Source organism: Lepidochelys olivacea (assembly GCF_965140295.1).
Source record: "Lepidochelys olivacea isolate rLepOli2 genome assembly, chromosome: 7".
In the NCBI taxonomy this organism is placed as follows: domain Eukaryota; kingdom Metazoa; phylum Chordata; order Testudines; family Cheloniidae; genus Lepidochelys; species Lepidochelys olivacea.
The window spans coordinates 105,069,056-105,085,959 of NC_140417.1; the positions used below are offsets into that span (position 1 = coordinate 105,069,056).

General features: G+C 42.6%; 1 protein-coding gene and 1 long non-coding RNA gene across 2 annotated transcripts in view; one reads left to right on the forward strand and one right to left on the reverse strand.

The window, feature by feature from the left end:
- Window positions 1-16,904, reverse strand: part of LHPP (phospholysine phosphohistidine inorganic pyrophosphate phosphatase) — a 167,651-nt gene that overhangs the window by 10,094 nt on the left and 140,653 nt on the right. The window lies entirely within an intron of this gene.
- Window positions 483-16,602, forward strand: LOC311524007. The gene is made up of 3 exons (XR_014712463.1): window positions 483-629; window positions 3,582-3,737; window positions 16,349-16,602. It is a non-coding gene; the product is annotated as an uncharacterized lncRNA (long non-coding RNA).

Below are 16,904 nucleotides of genomic sequence, written 5' to 3' on the forward strand. Positions count from 1 at the left end.
CAAGTCCTCCTTTTCTTTAGACTTAGTAGAGCGTTTCTTCAGGAAACAAACTGTCAAAATGCAGGAAAACACATGGACTGAGGGGTTAGAGAAGTATTTTCCCCTGTAAATCAAAAACGGGACAAATGTTAGGAACTAGTTACCTAGATCGCTGCTTTCTTGCCCTGTTGGAACACATTTTCTGAGGTGAATAAGTTCACTTTTTAAACACAGGCATGCTGAACAAGTTAAACTGAGGCACTATGCTCATTTGTTTGCTTCCTAGCCAGTTGGCTGCATGGTGATGCTAAAGGGGGTGTCCTCATGTATAAAACTCTACAGATAATATTCATTTAAAAAGAACGAGGTCAATGCTGGTAAGCCTAAAATTAGAACTGAGTGGGTGTGTTTCGGTGTCCAAACACACGCATGCATGTCATACCTCCCTTTGCTTTAGCCCTGTGGGCAGGAAGGGTGCTGAGGTATACTGAAATCCTTTGCTCTGAACTGGAGTACTTGAGAGAGCAGGATTATATTTCAGTGCTCCGCCTATTTACCAGGATGCAGCACAGGGTGGTGAGACATGGACATATGCACTTGTGAACAAACCCAGAACCATAGTCCTGGATGGCAGGCAGCCCAGCAGCAAGGTAAGAATGCTATCAGTGTTGCAGCTCCTTTGTTTTCCCTCAGGATGGGGGGGAAGGGTAGACAGACAGGTTTGGGATGCCAGGTTTTAATGACTGTGCTGGACCTTGAGTCTGTCCAGTTCCTTGATGAACATATAAGAGGACATGAGGAAATTAAAAACAGTTTATGTAATTGCTAAGACTAAAATCAGTGGGGAGAGAATCCTGCTCATGTTCCACTTACATGAAATTTAAGTCATATATTATTAAAAGATCTTTGAGTGCAATTCAGTTGTTTGGGAGTCAGGCCAAGTCCCTCCAACACCTGGGAAGTGCAGGTATTTCATAGCAATTGGAAGCAAAAAAGAAAAAAGAGCTAACAGGGCTAACAGTCACGATACAATATACTGTAGCTACTTGGTGCCATGCTCGAATTTATGGCTTCCTCATGCCCTCCCTCAACCCTGCCTACTGCATATCAGGGTTCCTCTCAGCCAAAGGATTCCCCATTGTCCCAATTTTGTAGCAGTTCTCCTACCCTCTCTGCTTCCTACCACATCTGAGAGCCACTTCATCTTCCCATGCCCCTGACTCCGTAACTCTGAAAGGAGGCGGCCTGATTTTTTCCATCTAGTGTGCAGAATGAGGAGAAAGGAAGCTGACAGCTATGAAAGCGATTGGAATCCTTCAGAGGTTTCTCTGACAATGAAGAATGCCCTTACAGCGGACATGCTGCTGTGACCACTGCCCATTTGTATTCACAGATTGCTTCGGGCACACCCTTCAAATGGAGTGCGTTCAAAGCACAGGGCTATGTCACTCAGGAATAACATAAAAAAACACAGCCAAAGGAAGATGAGACAGTGATAAAAATTGCTGGGGGGCGGGGCAGGAGGAGGGTCAAGCAGGTCTCAGAAATAAAGGGGGAAAGCAGAGCAAAGGCACGATAAATCAGAAAACTAATATCAATGGAGACTGTTTCTGAAAATCTTCTAAGGAACACTGAAAACACAAGATGATTTGGTAAGCATTAGCAAGAAGGTTGGCAATGTGACGCAAGAGAGGAAGGAGTGTTTCTAGTAGTTAGAGCAGGAGACTGGAAGTCAGGTCTCAGGTTCCATTTCTCGCTTTACTCCTGAATCACTGTTTGATTTCTGACAAGTAACTTCACCTCTTTGTGACTCAGCTTACCACCCTGTGAAACAGGTATCATAAAAACCTTCCCAGTCTCCCAATGGGTGTTGTAAGGCTTAAATAAATATAATAAAATGATGGTGATAATACCTTAAGCACCTATACAGGGTTTTTGTCTTCAAAACACTTTACACACTTTAATTAATTAATTAATCCATCCTGATAACATCCCTGAGAGATAGTAAACAAGTATCACCAGACAGAAAGGTTAAGTGACTTGCTCAAAACAAGAGAGAAAGTGAGTACATCAGATTTGCGATAAATCCCAGTTAATTAATGTTCATAAAGAGCTTTGAGACCCTTTGATGAAAAGAGCTATGTACCTTCAAAAAGTTATATATACTACAGCAGGTTTCTTGCATCTTTGATTTCTGAAAAATTCACCATTGTGTGTGCTCTTCCATTTCTAAAACAGAGTAAGTTGGTCTTTTACGAAGAATAAGTACAAGTGAAAAGAAAAGAAAGCCGTTAGGCAAAATAACTCTAATTTGAAATCCTATCCATTTTCTTAGACAATTTACTGCTTCCACCTTAACATTCTCAATGAACGTAGGTCCAGTGCTGCAAACCGAATGAGTTAGTACATCCCTGACTAGCCGTGGGAACTCAGACACAGAGAGCAGGAAACAAGACACAGAATAGTCTCTCTCATGTCAGTCCACTAAGGGCCTGATCCAATGCCCATTCAAGACAATGGTAAGAATACCATTGGGTACATCTACACTGCAAAAAGACCCACAGGACTTGTGCTATGGGCTAAAAATAGCAATGTAGACAGACATTCAGGTTCAGGCTGGAGCCTGGGCTCTGAATCCTGGTGAGGGGGGGAGGGTCTTGGCTCTCAGGCTCTAGCCTCAGTGGGAACGTCTATGCTGCTATTTTTAGCCCTGCGGAGACATCTATGCTGCTATTTTTAGCCCCCTAGTGCAAGCTGTGTGAGCCCAAGTCAGCTGATCCAGGCTCTGAGACTCGTCTCCTTGGGGCTTTTTTTTGCAGTGTAGACGTATTCAGTGACTACAGTGGGTGTGGGATTAGACCCTAAAGGACATATTCTGCAACCCTTACTCATGTTGAGCAGTCCCTTCCTCCACGAGTACTTCCATTCATTCCAATGGGACTACTAATTAAGTAAGGGACTACTCACCATCAGTTGGGGTGGGCACAATCTGGGCCTTAGGGCCTGATCCCAGGCCCACTGAAGTCAATGGGAGTTTTTCCATTGTCTTAAATGGACATTGGATCAGGTCCATTTAGAAACCCTGTCTCTACCTGCGCTAAATCATTCTGAATGTTCAGTCCTCAGCTGGGTGAATTTTTGTGGCTGTACATTTGCAGGGCCACGAATTTATCTGCATCATGTAAACGTGTAGTCCTGTGAGAACCTATCAGTGATTTTCACCCTGATAATGTTCGGCAGCTCACAGCAGAGAACTGTAGCATGTCATCCAAAAGCTGCCCTGAAGACAGCATGCTACTATGCAACTGAGACCCATGGATAATGTATTTCCCATCTGTGAATTTCACCACTCTGATGCGGCAGTCTTTAAACTCAAATATTGTATAACTGCAGTAAGCACACAGCTGGCTACGTATATTTACGGGCAGATTCCCCCTCTCTCGTTCATGTTGGTAGTAACTTACTCCTCAAGTAGTCCCAATTCTCCTATATTTTAGATTTCTGTAGTTACTGTACCAAACAGTCTATAAATATACAATTCTGAGGAAGCAGATGACATGAGGAATTGTACCCCTCCCCCCGCTCTTTATTTTTTCTTTCAGGAAATGTAGCGCATGTGAAGGTGCCAGATTAAGAGCTTTGCAGACTGACGCCCTCTCTTTACATGGCCTAAGAATACAGCATGGACAGTAGTAAAGAAAGCTTCTCAACAACCCTCCCACCAATGTGCCTCAGCCTCGTAGGGACCACTGCCAGGGGTGAGAAAGCTGGACAGTTGCCACGTCCATTCAATCTTTGGCCTTTCTGTTGAGACTGCCAACCAGGTGGCAAGTTAGTGCCGGTTCTGATAGTCGCGTCATGGTGACATATATCCCCTAGGGCCAGGCACTCAGCTGAGACCAGCAGCCCAGTTCACATTTCGTAGGCTGCCCCCACTGCACCGATGACAGTATCCATTATGGTCCCTTTGTTTTCTTCACTCATTCCCATCTCCATGCCTTTATCCACAATGCTCTCTGTGCATAGAACAGTCTCACAAAACCTGTTCACTAAGGCCTGGTGCTACCAAAAGCACCACGTGAATGGATCCCTGTTACTTCACAGAGCCCCTCTGCTGTCAGTGGGGCTCTGCAAGCATGAAGGGGCTCACCTGGACAGACCTGGGGGCTACTCTAATTTGTGCCAATTAGCCCTGAGAGTGTGCAATTCCATTTGGTCAAACGAGCAACCCAATGTTAAGAATGTTGCACAATGGTAACCATTCGGAAGTCAATATCTGCGAATAGTTGCCCTGCAAGTACTATCATTTTGCTTTATACTTAAAACACCACATAGCTGGGAGGGAACTGCTGGTAAGTGTTAAGTTTTAAATGGTGATCACTGTATAAGAAGAGGCCCAGTTTTCACATACTTTGTAGATTCTGTCAAGTGTGGGAGCTAGTTGAACTGGAAATTGCACATGTTAATATACTGGTATGTTACCGGAGGGTTCACATCTGTTTCCTTGATGATAACTTAAGATGTGTCAAGTTTCAGGCAGACTAAGGGCCAAATTCAGAGTGTGGCCTAGTGGTCAGAGCACTGGACTGGGACTCAAGAGGACACGTGGGTTCTATGCCTGGCTCTGCTGAGTGACCTTGGGCTAGTTACTTTACCACCCTGTGCTTCAGTTTTCCCATCTGTAAAATGGAGGTAATAATACTGAATTCCTTTGTAAAGCACTTTCAGATCCACTGATGAAAATTGTTATATAAGAGCTCAGTATTATTATTATTCTCAGCTCATGTAAATAAAGGTAATTCTACTGAAGCACCTAGGGGAAGAGGGTGCAACAGCATAGGCCTTTAAGAAGTTGCACTTGCTTACACCAGGACTGCATTTGGCCCTAAGAGGTTATGGAGCAGTGACCTGAGGTTACTGAACTATATACTATGTATTCAATTTTGTGCATCTTGGACAGGATGTTGCGCTGAACATAATCCAAGTTCAGGCATCCCACAGAACATATGAGACTCCAAATGAGAGATTAAAAATGTGCTTGCTTGCATGAAATGCTAGAAACATCAGTAAACAGAGGACTCGTGCACTGGAAGTGCAAGTGAAAGGCATATTTGTGAGGTTTTGCTAGGATTCCATTGCTCATTAGGAGGAATTTGGAACCTTCTCTGTTGGTATACAGTCGCTTGGTATTGCTTGTGGAATGGGCCTGGCAGCATCTAATTTAAAGAGGATGCTACTTTGTTAAGTATGTTCATGATTGTTGACAGAAGGGTTATTGCCAGACACTTAGAGCAATGTTTCTGAACTTACATTTCAAATAGGAATGGTGAAATCTATGCCCAGCTACAATGAAATGTGAAAGCTATTATATCATTTAATGGACCCTTTTAATCCCTTTGATGACTTCTGAGGGTCTGTTATTTCCTCTTAGAGGAATGGTTCCCTGCATTATGAAGTAGAACGTTGCTTTTCTATTGGCTGTAAATCCTTTTGTGTCTTCTGTGCTGAGTCACTTGAGTTTTTATATACAGTGCATGCTATCATACTCTGGAACTGTACAGCAGAAACGTGGCCTTTGGTATGAGCAGTTGCCATGTATGTTTGTGTAATTGAAATGGTTCCCATGCTGTGTAATCAGAACAGCTTCATTTCTTAAATATGGGTTCATGCAGGGTTCTCCTTTTGTGCATAGCACAGATGTTTTCAATAAAAACAAAAGTCTCCTCCCTGCCCCTCAAAAGTCACACATGCTCTTTGCTGAGAAAAATCTGAGAAAGAACTGCCACAGATTTGCCAAACTCTCCAGCATAGTATGGCATTTGCAAGCATCAGGAGACTGTCCGTTTCCTGCTTGGATTAATTATTGACGAACTATGTGCCTTTGCCATGTGACCTTATTCAATAAATTAAGAAAACATTTTAAAATCCCAAGAAAGGATTTGTGGACATAGACACAAATATACATGTATACAAACATGCATCTTATACACAACTACTGCATTAGCCCTGAACAGATTATGGACTCACTAACACACTGCAGCAGAAATGATTAGCTTCTGGGGCTGGGATTTGCCTAAGGGCATTAGGCACTCAAATCATATTGAAACTCAGTGGAATTTGGGCACCTCACTCCTTTAGACACCTTTTGAAAAGCCCCGCCTGAGAGAACATGTCACTTCATCCTTCTAATTCATTAGACAAGTTCACAATATAATAAATGAATGAAATTCATGCTGACACTTGCATTTGCAAAGCACTTTATGGAAATTTAACTACAAAATGCCTATGGACCTGAACGTTGGGGAGGAAAGGTCTTTTTCAAGCAGTGGAAGAAAGATTTATTTATTTAGGGTTTATGAACTTGTTTGGTGATCTTTAATTATAAAAGTATTGGACCAATTTAATCCGAGGTGTAACTCTCATAAATTCTACAACCACTAATAATGTGATCTTCTAGCAACAAGGTGCCAGTGGCTAAATACCAGGTAGCGTTTAAAGGCTGTTTTCCAGGTAAACTTTTCAGTGAAAATAATACTTCTCTTTGGACAATGTCTGGTGAATCATATATTCTTGCTTTTAATTAGGGATGTGGCTATCAGAAATGCAGTGAGACTCCCAGGAAACCAAAACTAAAGAAGAATGACATCTATGTAATCAATTTCCCATCTCAAATGAAGTGATGCCCTATTCATGGCTAGGAACCAGCATTTTATCACCTTAAAACCTTTTTCAGATGAGAGGCTAAAAAAGTTAAATGTTTCCGAGTTGGAAAATTGAAGCAGCTTTTGGAATCACTTAGCCCAGACAAGCCAGTTGTGTAGGAATGTAGATCACAGAAAGTTCCTTGACCTACCGAACAGGAATGATAGGTCAGTGAAGACTTTTTTCTTTCCTGCTGGCTTTTTATCTGATCTCTCTCAATCACTATCTATATTTTTTATAGTAAGACTCAGCCCCTGCACAGTCAAACTGTATTCAGTGCTCTGTTCAAGAGGTACATTTTCACATGCTTACACCTCTGCAATAAAATGTGGTTTGGTTCATTGGTGATGGGGCAGGGGGTGATGCCATTACCTATTAGATGAACAGGAAAATCATTCATCAAAAGGAAAGACAAACTCTAGAGGCCACAAGCATATCTTTAAAAAGAAACTTATTCTCAAAGTCCAGAAAATTTCATGAGCAGATTTCTGTTTTCAGGTTCTATTTAGGACTGGCCAAAGGACGACAATTCCATTTCGCTAAGGATTTCGAGATTAAAAATCTGGCTTTGTTTACAATTGGCATGAAACCTGAAAACGTAGAAATTCTCCTTTAAGGAAAAATCTGAAAGTGTTTTAGTTTCACAATAATCAGAACACTGTTTCAAGTCTGACATTTTAAAATTGTATATTATAATACATACTGAAAACATTAAAAAATTTTGAAATGAAACCTTGCTTCAAAACAAAAAATTTAAGTGTTTGGTTCCGAAATGTCAATCCCCCCCACATATAAAAATTTTGCGAAAACAGACAGTTTTAGGAAGCGATTCAGTTTCAACAGAACTGCACTTTCCAACAGAAAATGGTTCCATCAAAATGTGTTCTGACCAATTCTAGTTCTAATGAAAATAAGACCTAGTGGTTGGTCTTCTTGAAACGATTGGTAATTTACCACACCCAGTAGATTAGAATCACCCCTCTCGTTGTATCCTACCGGTTGGAATTCCCAGGTTAACAGCCACTTGTTTAACAGCCACTTGGGGCTCTGGTAGCCGCACATTTCCAGTGATAGGTCTTTGTCGATGAAACTTATGCACCATCTCAGCCTAGGCCTGTGAGTTTCTGGGCATGCTGCAAGGCTCATCTATTTCCCCAGGATTTCATGGCAGTGTAAGGCTATTGACTAGAGGGGAGGGGGAATATGTTAACTTTGGGGGGTTTGGAGGTCTGGTAGTTGCCTTTCTGATCTACTGTTGAGCTTGGGGTGTTTTCATATTGTACAGTCCTGGGAGCCCTGGATAGCTAAATATGGCTCTCCTCCTGCAAAGTGATCTGTGTTCCCAGGAGGAGTCTCTTTCTGTTTACTGGAACTCCATGCAAGAGTCTGTCCTTGCAGATCAGCTTGTGGGACTGAGGCTTCATATTTACTAAAAGGAGACTAAGGCTGAGGTTTGCAAAAATGCCTCAAGAACTTGGATTAGAACAAACGAGAATTGGGCACCCACACACCATAGGTGGCTTTGGAAATCTCAGCCTAAATTTATCAGCGTGCCAGGCTCCACTCTTTCTTGATGCTGGAGACCTAACCAGCGAAACACCACCCGCGAAAATCCAGACTAGGCTACCAGCTAGTCATTTTGAAAAGTTATTTGGATGCCCACATTTACATAAAATTTGATCAAAACTACCTGGCACACTCTTTTTTCTCACCTACCTATATTATTATTATTTCCCTGCAGACTTTCTGCATGGCAGGCTTGGTTAAAATCTTCATAATATAACTCCATAAACTTGCTAAACATGGCTGCTTGCATCAAGAGAGGGAATTGCATTGTGTATCTCCAAGGTCACACCTCCATATTAGAGACGGAGGCAGCCATGAACCACATTGTCCAATGCTAGTGGCTGAGTTTGAAATGTGGACTGGGCGCTCTGGATGACCGCTGTACAGTGACAGTGCGGTACTATATGCGTTCCAGAAAGAGTTCTACCATTGAATTCTACATTAAATACACAATGGAACAAACTCTGCCCAAAGGGCAATGAGAAGTCACCAATTTTTTGATATACCTGGGGGTGGAATATAACACCATCAATGCACCAACCCCACTATCCACAGGGTCTTGGGGGAAGAATAACATAAACGGGTGTGCCAAAAAAGCCAGCACAGGGTAACTCTACACTGCAATTAGAGCCCACGGCTGGCCTGTGCCAGCTGACTCGGCCTTGTAGGGTTCGGGCTAAGGGGCTGTTTAACTGTGGTGTAGACATTAAGGCTCGGGCTGCAGCCCAAGCTCTCGGACCCTCCTACCTCACAGAGTCACAGAGCCCAGGCTTCAGCCCAAGGCTGAATGTCTACACCGCAGTTAGCCTGAGCCCCTAAGCCTGAATCAGCTGGGCCAACCGTGGGTTTTTAATTGCAGTGCAGACATACCCATAGAGGCCCAACTGTTTTAACCACTTAGGAACACGCAAGTAACTTGTAAAATGAAGGGCAATGGGCTTTCAAACTAACTGGTACAGACCCACAGTCTAGCTTTGAGCTGGTGCATTGCTAATCACTAAAGAAACTGCTCAGAGTAACTTGAGGATGTGCAGCTCACTGATTTAAATCAGGGGTTGCTGCCACTTCAAAAGCATCCATTTCACTGTAAACACTGCACATTATGGTTTGTTTATTGAGCCGCTCTGTAAACCAGACTTACAGTGCCTTCTCTTCTGTACCTTGCCTGCTGCTAATGGGTACCTGGCCCCACCTTCAATTTTCATAGCATCAGGCAAGCAAAACAGGTTTGCTTGAAAAAAACCGAGAGAATTACAAATAAACACGAACGTTGATTGTCGAGATTCCCATGAACCAGTTTCACAGACCAACTTCTTCAAATCTACATTGCCTAATTTAGGAGCGGCGGAAGCTCCCTAAAAGTGTGTGTGTGGGGCTGCCGGTGCCTGAACCGTGGCCCCGCCCCCACACTGTCCCGTCTCCCCAAGGCCCCACGCCCATGCTGCCCATTCCCCCCAAGGCCCTGCTTCTGCACCGACTTCCCCCCCCATTCTTTTAAAAGTGATGGGGCCCCCATGACCCCCTACTGCCCCCCGTTCCGGCGCCTCTGGCCTAATGTATTCATACAGCGCCTCTTGGATTAGAGGGTGTAAGCTCTTTGGGGCAAAGACTGTCATTTTCTAGATAGTTGTACAGTGACTAATACAATGTAGCTGACCTTAAGATGCTATTGCAACATATATATATAAAAATAAACACACACCCCATTTTTCATGCCTGCATTTGCCTGTTCATGTTTTCTAATAAAACTCAAGTTCCATTGTTTGGAACAGTGAAGTTTGTCACCCGTCCTTTTTCTTTGGGCCAGTCCTAATTTTCCAGGGGTTACTGCCAATTCTTGTATGGCTACCCCGCCTGATGCTGTATGATCCGGAGAAGGGAAAAGCCCTTGTGTGCTTCATCAGGGCATCCTGCTGAATAAATTCCCAGAGGTAGCAACCCACAGTGCTATTCTGCAGACTTTCCATCACTGCTCCAACTGACAGTCCAATCAGCAGCTGTGTCTTCTGTTTTGTGTCTACGATGAGAAAAACAGGCCTGTCTGGCAGCTGAGCAGGTAAGGAAGCTAGCATTGTGTTGTGTGCCTGCAGTCTCTGAGCTACGACAGAGGGCCTGTTTGGGCAGTAAGCTCCTAAAACAGACATAAATCAAGTCTATTCTATTCAGCACTTCATTAGGCAGCTCATGGGTGGGTGGGGAAGTCTAGCAATCAACAACAGAGATCTTAGGATCATCTACCCCACCAGAGACAGATAAGAACTGTGCTCCGCTATCAATGCCTATAAAGGAGTGAACCTGTTCAAAGAGTGAGAACACTTTGCCTGAAAACACTGCATTTATGTAGCATACTTCACCCAAGGATCTCAAGTTCTTAACAAACCTGGAAGGAAATGAGAAAAGATCCGCCCAGTGCAGCAGAGAAACAGGACCATCATGGAACTAGCAAGGGCTCTCTGATTCTCTGTCTGGCTCTGCTCCCACTTGACCCAAACACAGACAGTCTAGCATTGACAACAACTAGCTAACATATTTTCAAAGATGTCAAACCCTGTCTACACTTGTGTTTAAAAACACATTACTGAAAGCATGTTAGCTAACATTTTTTTAAACAAAAAGAAAAGGAGTACTTGTGGCACCTTAGAGACTAACCAATATATAGCTCACGAAAGCTTATGCTCAAATCAATTGGTTAGTCTCTAAGGTGCCACAAGCCCTCCTTTTCTTTTTGCGAATACAGACTAACACGGCTGCTACCCTGAAACCATTTTTTTAAATACAACATATTTTCCTAGTCTGGACGTGCCCAGGGAGTTAGTGTCAGCACAAGGAGTACAACACTGGCATTCCTGGCTCTGAGCCCTCTGTTTAGACCATTAGAACACTCAAAGATGGGAGGTAATTAATTGCCCTTCCTCTCAGATTGGTGTTCGTGCTCCTTAGTGCTCCTTATTTGGAGGTTATTAGCATATCCTTCCCTATTGCCATCTACAGCATGTGTTCAGTCCTTGCAGATTCAAGGTGAACTCCTGGCTCCACTGAAGTCAATGGGAGTTTTGCTGAAATCCTGGCCCCATTGAGGTTAACTGGGATTTCACACTCAGTATGTTGTATTTTAAATAATCCTAAATATGAAAGAATTACTAGCATATACTCAGGTTAGAGCGATGAAAAATCTCAAAGATATTCAGGATGCTTAGATTCAGTTCCAAGCGATCTAGACTATAAGATCTTCAGGGCAGAAACTGTTTGCTATTCTTATATAGTGTCTAGCACAAAGTTCTTGGCTGGCCCTTAGAAACTTCCATAAATAACATAGTTAATAACAAATAATAATAATCCTTCCAAATGGCTCCTAGATGTTATGCTATGTAATAACAGATCAATATTCCAATGGTAGTTTATCGTGGATGATTGCTAATAGGAGTATTATTCAGACACCCAAGCCTTGACATTTGAAATATTATGCTTTTTAGGGCTATCGTTTTACTACTTATTTGTACTGAACCTGGCACCCTGGGGTCCTGGTCCCTGAATGCAGGCTGCAATATAAACAATAGTAATCATTTCATTCTCAGATCCTGATAGCACTACCTTTGTGAGGCTAAAAGGGTTTCTAAAAGGGATCTGTATAGCTCCTAGAACTGACACATAACATGCACACAACAGCTGTAAATCAAAAGGATGACTCACATGAGGAATGGTTCTCTTTGGAATGTCTTCACCAAGTTCAATATGATGGATGATGTGATTTTTTTACCAGCATAGGTAAATTATGGTTCCTGGGTGTCTGACCTCTCCCAAGTGAGATCAAAAACAGTGCGTGTGTGTCATGCCAGAGTGTACACTTGCATTTCTAGTAAAGGTCCAAAAAGCACTAGTCATAGTTCAGCAGGACATTTCGCACTCTCTGGCTCTTCCCCCATAACCCTGTAAGGGTTCGTGCTCAGAACCTCACGGGATCAGACTCAGGTTTGTAAATTTCTTTTCTTTTCTAAAATATTAAATTGATGAAAAAGTTTTATACTTTTTAAATGGAGGGGAAAAAGAAAACGGGAACAGCAGCTTTCTGATTGCTTCATCCTCTTGAGTTTGTGAGTTCTGCTTTTTTCTGAGCACTTTTGCTGGGGCTTTTTCCCTCCTTTCTCATTCACTTTGAGTGAAGTGTAGTCCTTAGGAAAGTCAAAATTCCACAGCACCATCCATAGCCAGGGACAGTGTAGGTGCTGCTACAACCTAAGTTTGCTGGGAATGGGATGACTTTATGAAGCACATTTAACAGTACCCTTTTAATTTATGACTTTGTTACCTATTGCACTACAAATAGCAAGCCTCCAAGGATAACTTTATAATTAGAGTGAAACAGCACCATTAACACACTTTGCTGAATCCTTTAATGGATTCCTATGGTTAGACATAGTTACAAAATATGGAAAAGTAACACATTACAGGGATTTGCAAGACTGGCAAAGAGAAATCTGTGGAAGGCTAATCAATCTTCTGTGCTGTTTTATTCCTGGTCTATGATTAAACAGTAGCTTTAAATGCTAGTTTGGTATTTAAAAAAATAAAAAAAGAATACTTAAGTCCTTATGTGTAAAGGACTTATTAGATCATAAAGAGACAGACTTCAACCTCATTAAAAGAAAAGTTAAATGAAACATTTTAACTTATAGCACAGTACATTAACGCTCAGCAATGTAAGAGTCTTGAGTTAATTGCCTATTGCTTCCCCACCATAAATTATCATCTTCACTAATGGTACAGAAGAAGAACATTCATCCGGACCTGCTTATAAACTATATGATCATTTCCAAATATAGATCGCAGTTGGTGGTTCAAGCTGGAGGGAAAGAATTAATTCACAGTAGGTGGGTGCAATGGGAACACTTGGAAAAAGTGCATTTGACACTCCCATTTTGTACAAGCAAGCAAGAAATTCATATATTCAACCCAAGTGAAACTAGCAGATTGAGCTGCAATTACCCAATTTTCACACAGATATGCAGATTTTGGGGATGCAATCAATCTTCATGAATATTTGTTGGTGCACCTATTCCACATTTGCGTGGTGATAGCCTCCTATAAAGTACTCTAAATGTTTTTACTGCTGTGTATTTTTTTAGTTTAATAACTATGCAATATGGGGTTAAAGGGTAGGGCATGTCCTGTAATGATCTAATATATCACTGTGGGACACGATGCATTCTCTAAAACTCTCAGTTTGCTATCCTGCAGCAATGATCTCCACAGCCATTAGGCTTACTGTTTTATTGTTGAAAGCAGCCATGACACTTTTCATTTGGCATTTGTTTTTATTGATACCTGTGTTAAATGACCCCAAACTGCACATATATTAAGGGTGTATTTCTATCTTGTGGCTCTGGTGAGATAGGTATGATCTATTTTTTTGCTGAAGGTCTATGGTGACATTACAAACCAGGAGTGCAAACTACTAATCCATCTCTGCCAGGCCTACTTCTAACAGTCCAAACCTCTAAGCAGCTTCACACAGAAATAAGAGGTTTATGCCGTTGGAAAGTGGAGTCCGCAACCAGACCCAGCTTTCCAGTGAGATTCTCACCATTTGCTTGCGGCCCAGGAAAATCCAGAAATATTAGGCTTTATAGTTGTGAGGTTTCTGTATGGAGAAAAGGTGGTTCATTTTTAGAAGTTTTAAAAATATATTAGCTATTATTTCCTCCCTGTGAATCTTGTAGAGTTGAATTCATGCTAGCAAAGGCAGTCAGAATTTACAAGTGTGTTTGTCTGCGTGTACACACACACAGACATCCCCACCCCTTTCTGCATGCTTTTAAACAACAGTGATCTTAACTGTGCAGAGATCATAGAATCATAGAATCATAGAATATCAGGGTTGGAAGGGACCCCAGAAGGTCATCTAGTCCAACCCCCTGCTCAAAGCAGGACCAATTCCCAGTTAAATCATCCCAGCCAGGGCTTTGTCAAGCCTGACCTTAAAAACCTCTAAGGAAGGAGATTCTACCACCTCCCTAGGTAACGCATTCCAGTGTTTCACCACCCTCTTAGTGAAAAAGTTTTTCCTAATATCCAATCTAAACCTCCCTCACTGCAACTTGAGACCATTACTCCTCGTTCTGTCATCTGCTACCATTGAGAACAGTCTAGAGCCATCCTCTTTGGAACCCCCTTTCAGGTAGTTGAAAGCAGCTATCAAATCCCCCCTCATTCTTCTCTTCTGCAGGCTAAACAATCCCAGCTCCCTCAGCCTCTCCTCATAACTCATGTGTTCCAGTCCCCTAATCATTTTTGTTGCCCTTTGCTGGACTCTCTCCAATTTATCCACATCCTTCTTGAAGTGTGGGGCCCAAAACTGGACACAGTACTCCAGATGAGGCCTCACCAATGTCGAATAGAGGGGAACGATCACGTCCCTCGATCTGCTCGCTATGCCCCTACTTATACATCCCAAAATGCCATTGGCCTTCTTGGCAACAAGGGCACACTGCTGACTCATATCCAGCTTCTCGTCCACTGTCACCCCTAGGTCCTTTTCCGCAGAACTGCTGCCTAGCCATTCGGTCCCTAGTCTGTAGCTGTGCATTGGGTTCTTCCGTCCTAAGTGCAGGACCCTGCACTTATCCTTATTGAACCTCATCAGATTCCTTTTGGCCCAATCTTCCAATTGGTCTAGGTCCTTCTGTATCCTATCCCTCCCCTCCAGCGTATCTACCACTCCTCCCAGTTTAGTATCATCCGCAAATTTGCTGAGAGTGCAATCCACACCATCCTCCAGATCATTTATGAAGATATTGAATAAAACCGGCCCCAGGACCGACCCTTGGGGCACTCCACTTGATACCGGCTGCCAACTAGACATGGAGCCATTGATCACTAAACTAAAGATTAGGATCACTAAAGATTAGGATAGCATCTAATTTAGGCACACTTGGGATGACCTTGTTCTCTGATTCTGTACTTAAATGTGTTCATGAATCTCTTGATAGCAGTTTCTATTGATCACAGTGACACCTGTTGGTAAGAAATGCCAAAGACTATCCCTGCAGCAACCACTTGTGCCAAGAGCAGATATTTCTGTGAGAACATTACAAACTATTGCTTCACCTTCTTGCCGTAAGCAAAGAAACAATAAAAAAAAAATCTGTAGCAAGATCCAACTAAATTGCTATTCAAGGGCAAGTAAGCTTATTATTTTTTAAAACACATCTTTTTGGGCTAACCTAAGGCATTTCATTTCCCCCCTCCCCCAGCCCCCAAAGGAGCAGTGGAGACTTAGGTTCTTGTTTGGGTCCCAATCCTGCAGGCTGAGCCACAAAGGCTGATCTCTAAGCCTGCATGGAGTCCCATATTGGCCCAAGGTGGGCCCAAGGGTACATCGGAACCAATCATCCTGGAGGATCAGGACTTTAAATTGCAATTCAGGAGGCAGAACAGTGAGATTCTTCCACAGTGCTCAGTGTTTAGATTCAGAAGGCTAGATTCTCAGCTGTTGTGAACTGGTGTAGCTGCACTGGCTTCACGGAGCCATAGTGATTTACCCCAGCTGAGGATTCGGCCCAGTATCTGGGAACTTCTGAACCTCTGCTGAACCCTCCTTGTGTGTAACTCACATGCTGTCGACATGAGCAAATTTAATACTCAGCGATTTCCCACGAAGATCTTGCAATAGGTCATAATGCCCTGAGCTGTTATTTCACTGTCAATAGTGGTGGGTGGTGGCAGTGCTATGGATCTAAAGCTTCCCTTTATTCACTGATTATTATTAACACTTGTCTCTGGCATTGAAATGCATATCCACAAACCTCCTTCTGTCCCAGTGTCAGCGATAATATGGACCAAAAGCATCTGGCTCTAGAGCTAGAGTGCTCAGGAGAAGAAAAAAATGCACTGACACAGTTCACTTACATTGCTAGTGCATTGGCTTGGTGCAGGAAGTGTTGATGAAAGGAGTGACACATGTTAACAGTAAAGATCTTGTCAATGTCAAAACAAAACTAATCCTAATGAAAACAGCATTTACATTGTTAATGTTCCAGAACAGCAGAGTGTGTGAGCCTTTCAACTAGATTTGCTCAGCTCAATATGTTTTTTCTTCCCACAGTTAATGCTGAGCTCCAAATACTTAGGGCTCGGGCTCTTACGGTACCTCAGGGGAGATGCTGAGCAGCTATTATTGCCTCGGTGAACTCACTGGGAGTTGAGCCACTCTGTACCGGGGAATGGAAGGTGCTCCGAACCTCTCCGGATCAAGTCTTTAAAATCCAAAACTTGAATGAAGTCTCCAGGGAAAAAGTGAGAACAAGTCTCACAAAAATTGAAGGACAACATGTAAGTGTTACCGTTATGCAAATAAATAATCACCATCATGGCCACCGCAATATATGATTTTAAATAGAAAATTGAAGTTAGACATTTTAACTGAAATAAATAATTCCTATGGGGGAATGTGCTCAGTTGGTTGGAGCCGGAAACTAGGAATCAGATTTATTGGGTTCTGGTTCCATCTGTGCTACTGATTTTCCGTGTGACTTTGGGCATGAAGTTTTGTCTCTTGTGCCACACTTTGCCTGTGTGTTAATGGATATAATAATACCTGAAGCCCAGATACTCCGGAAATATGTGCTTCAGAGATACCATGCAGATATTAATAACAAATT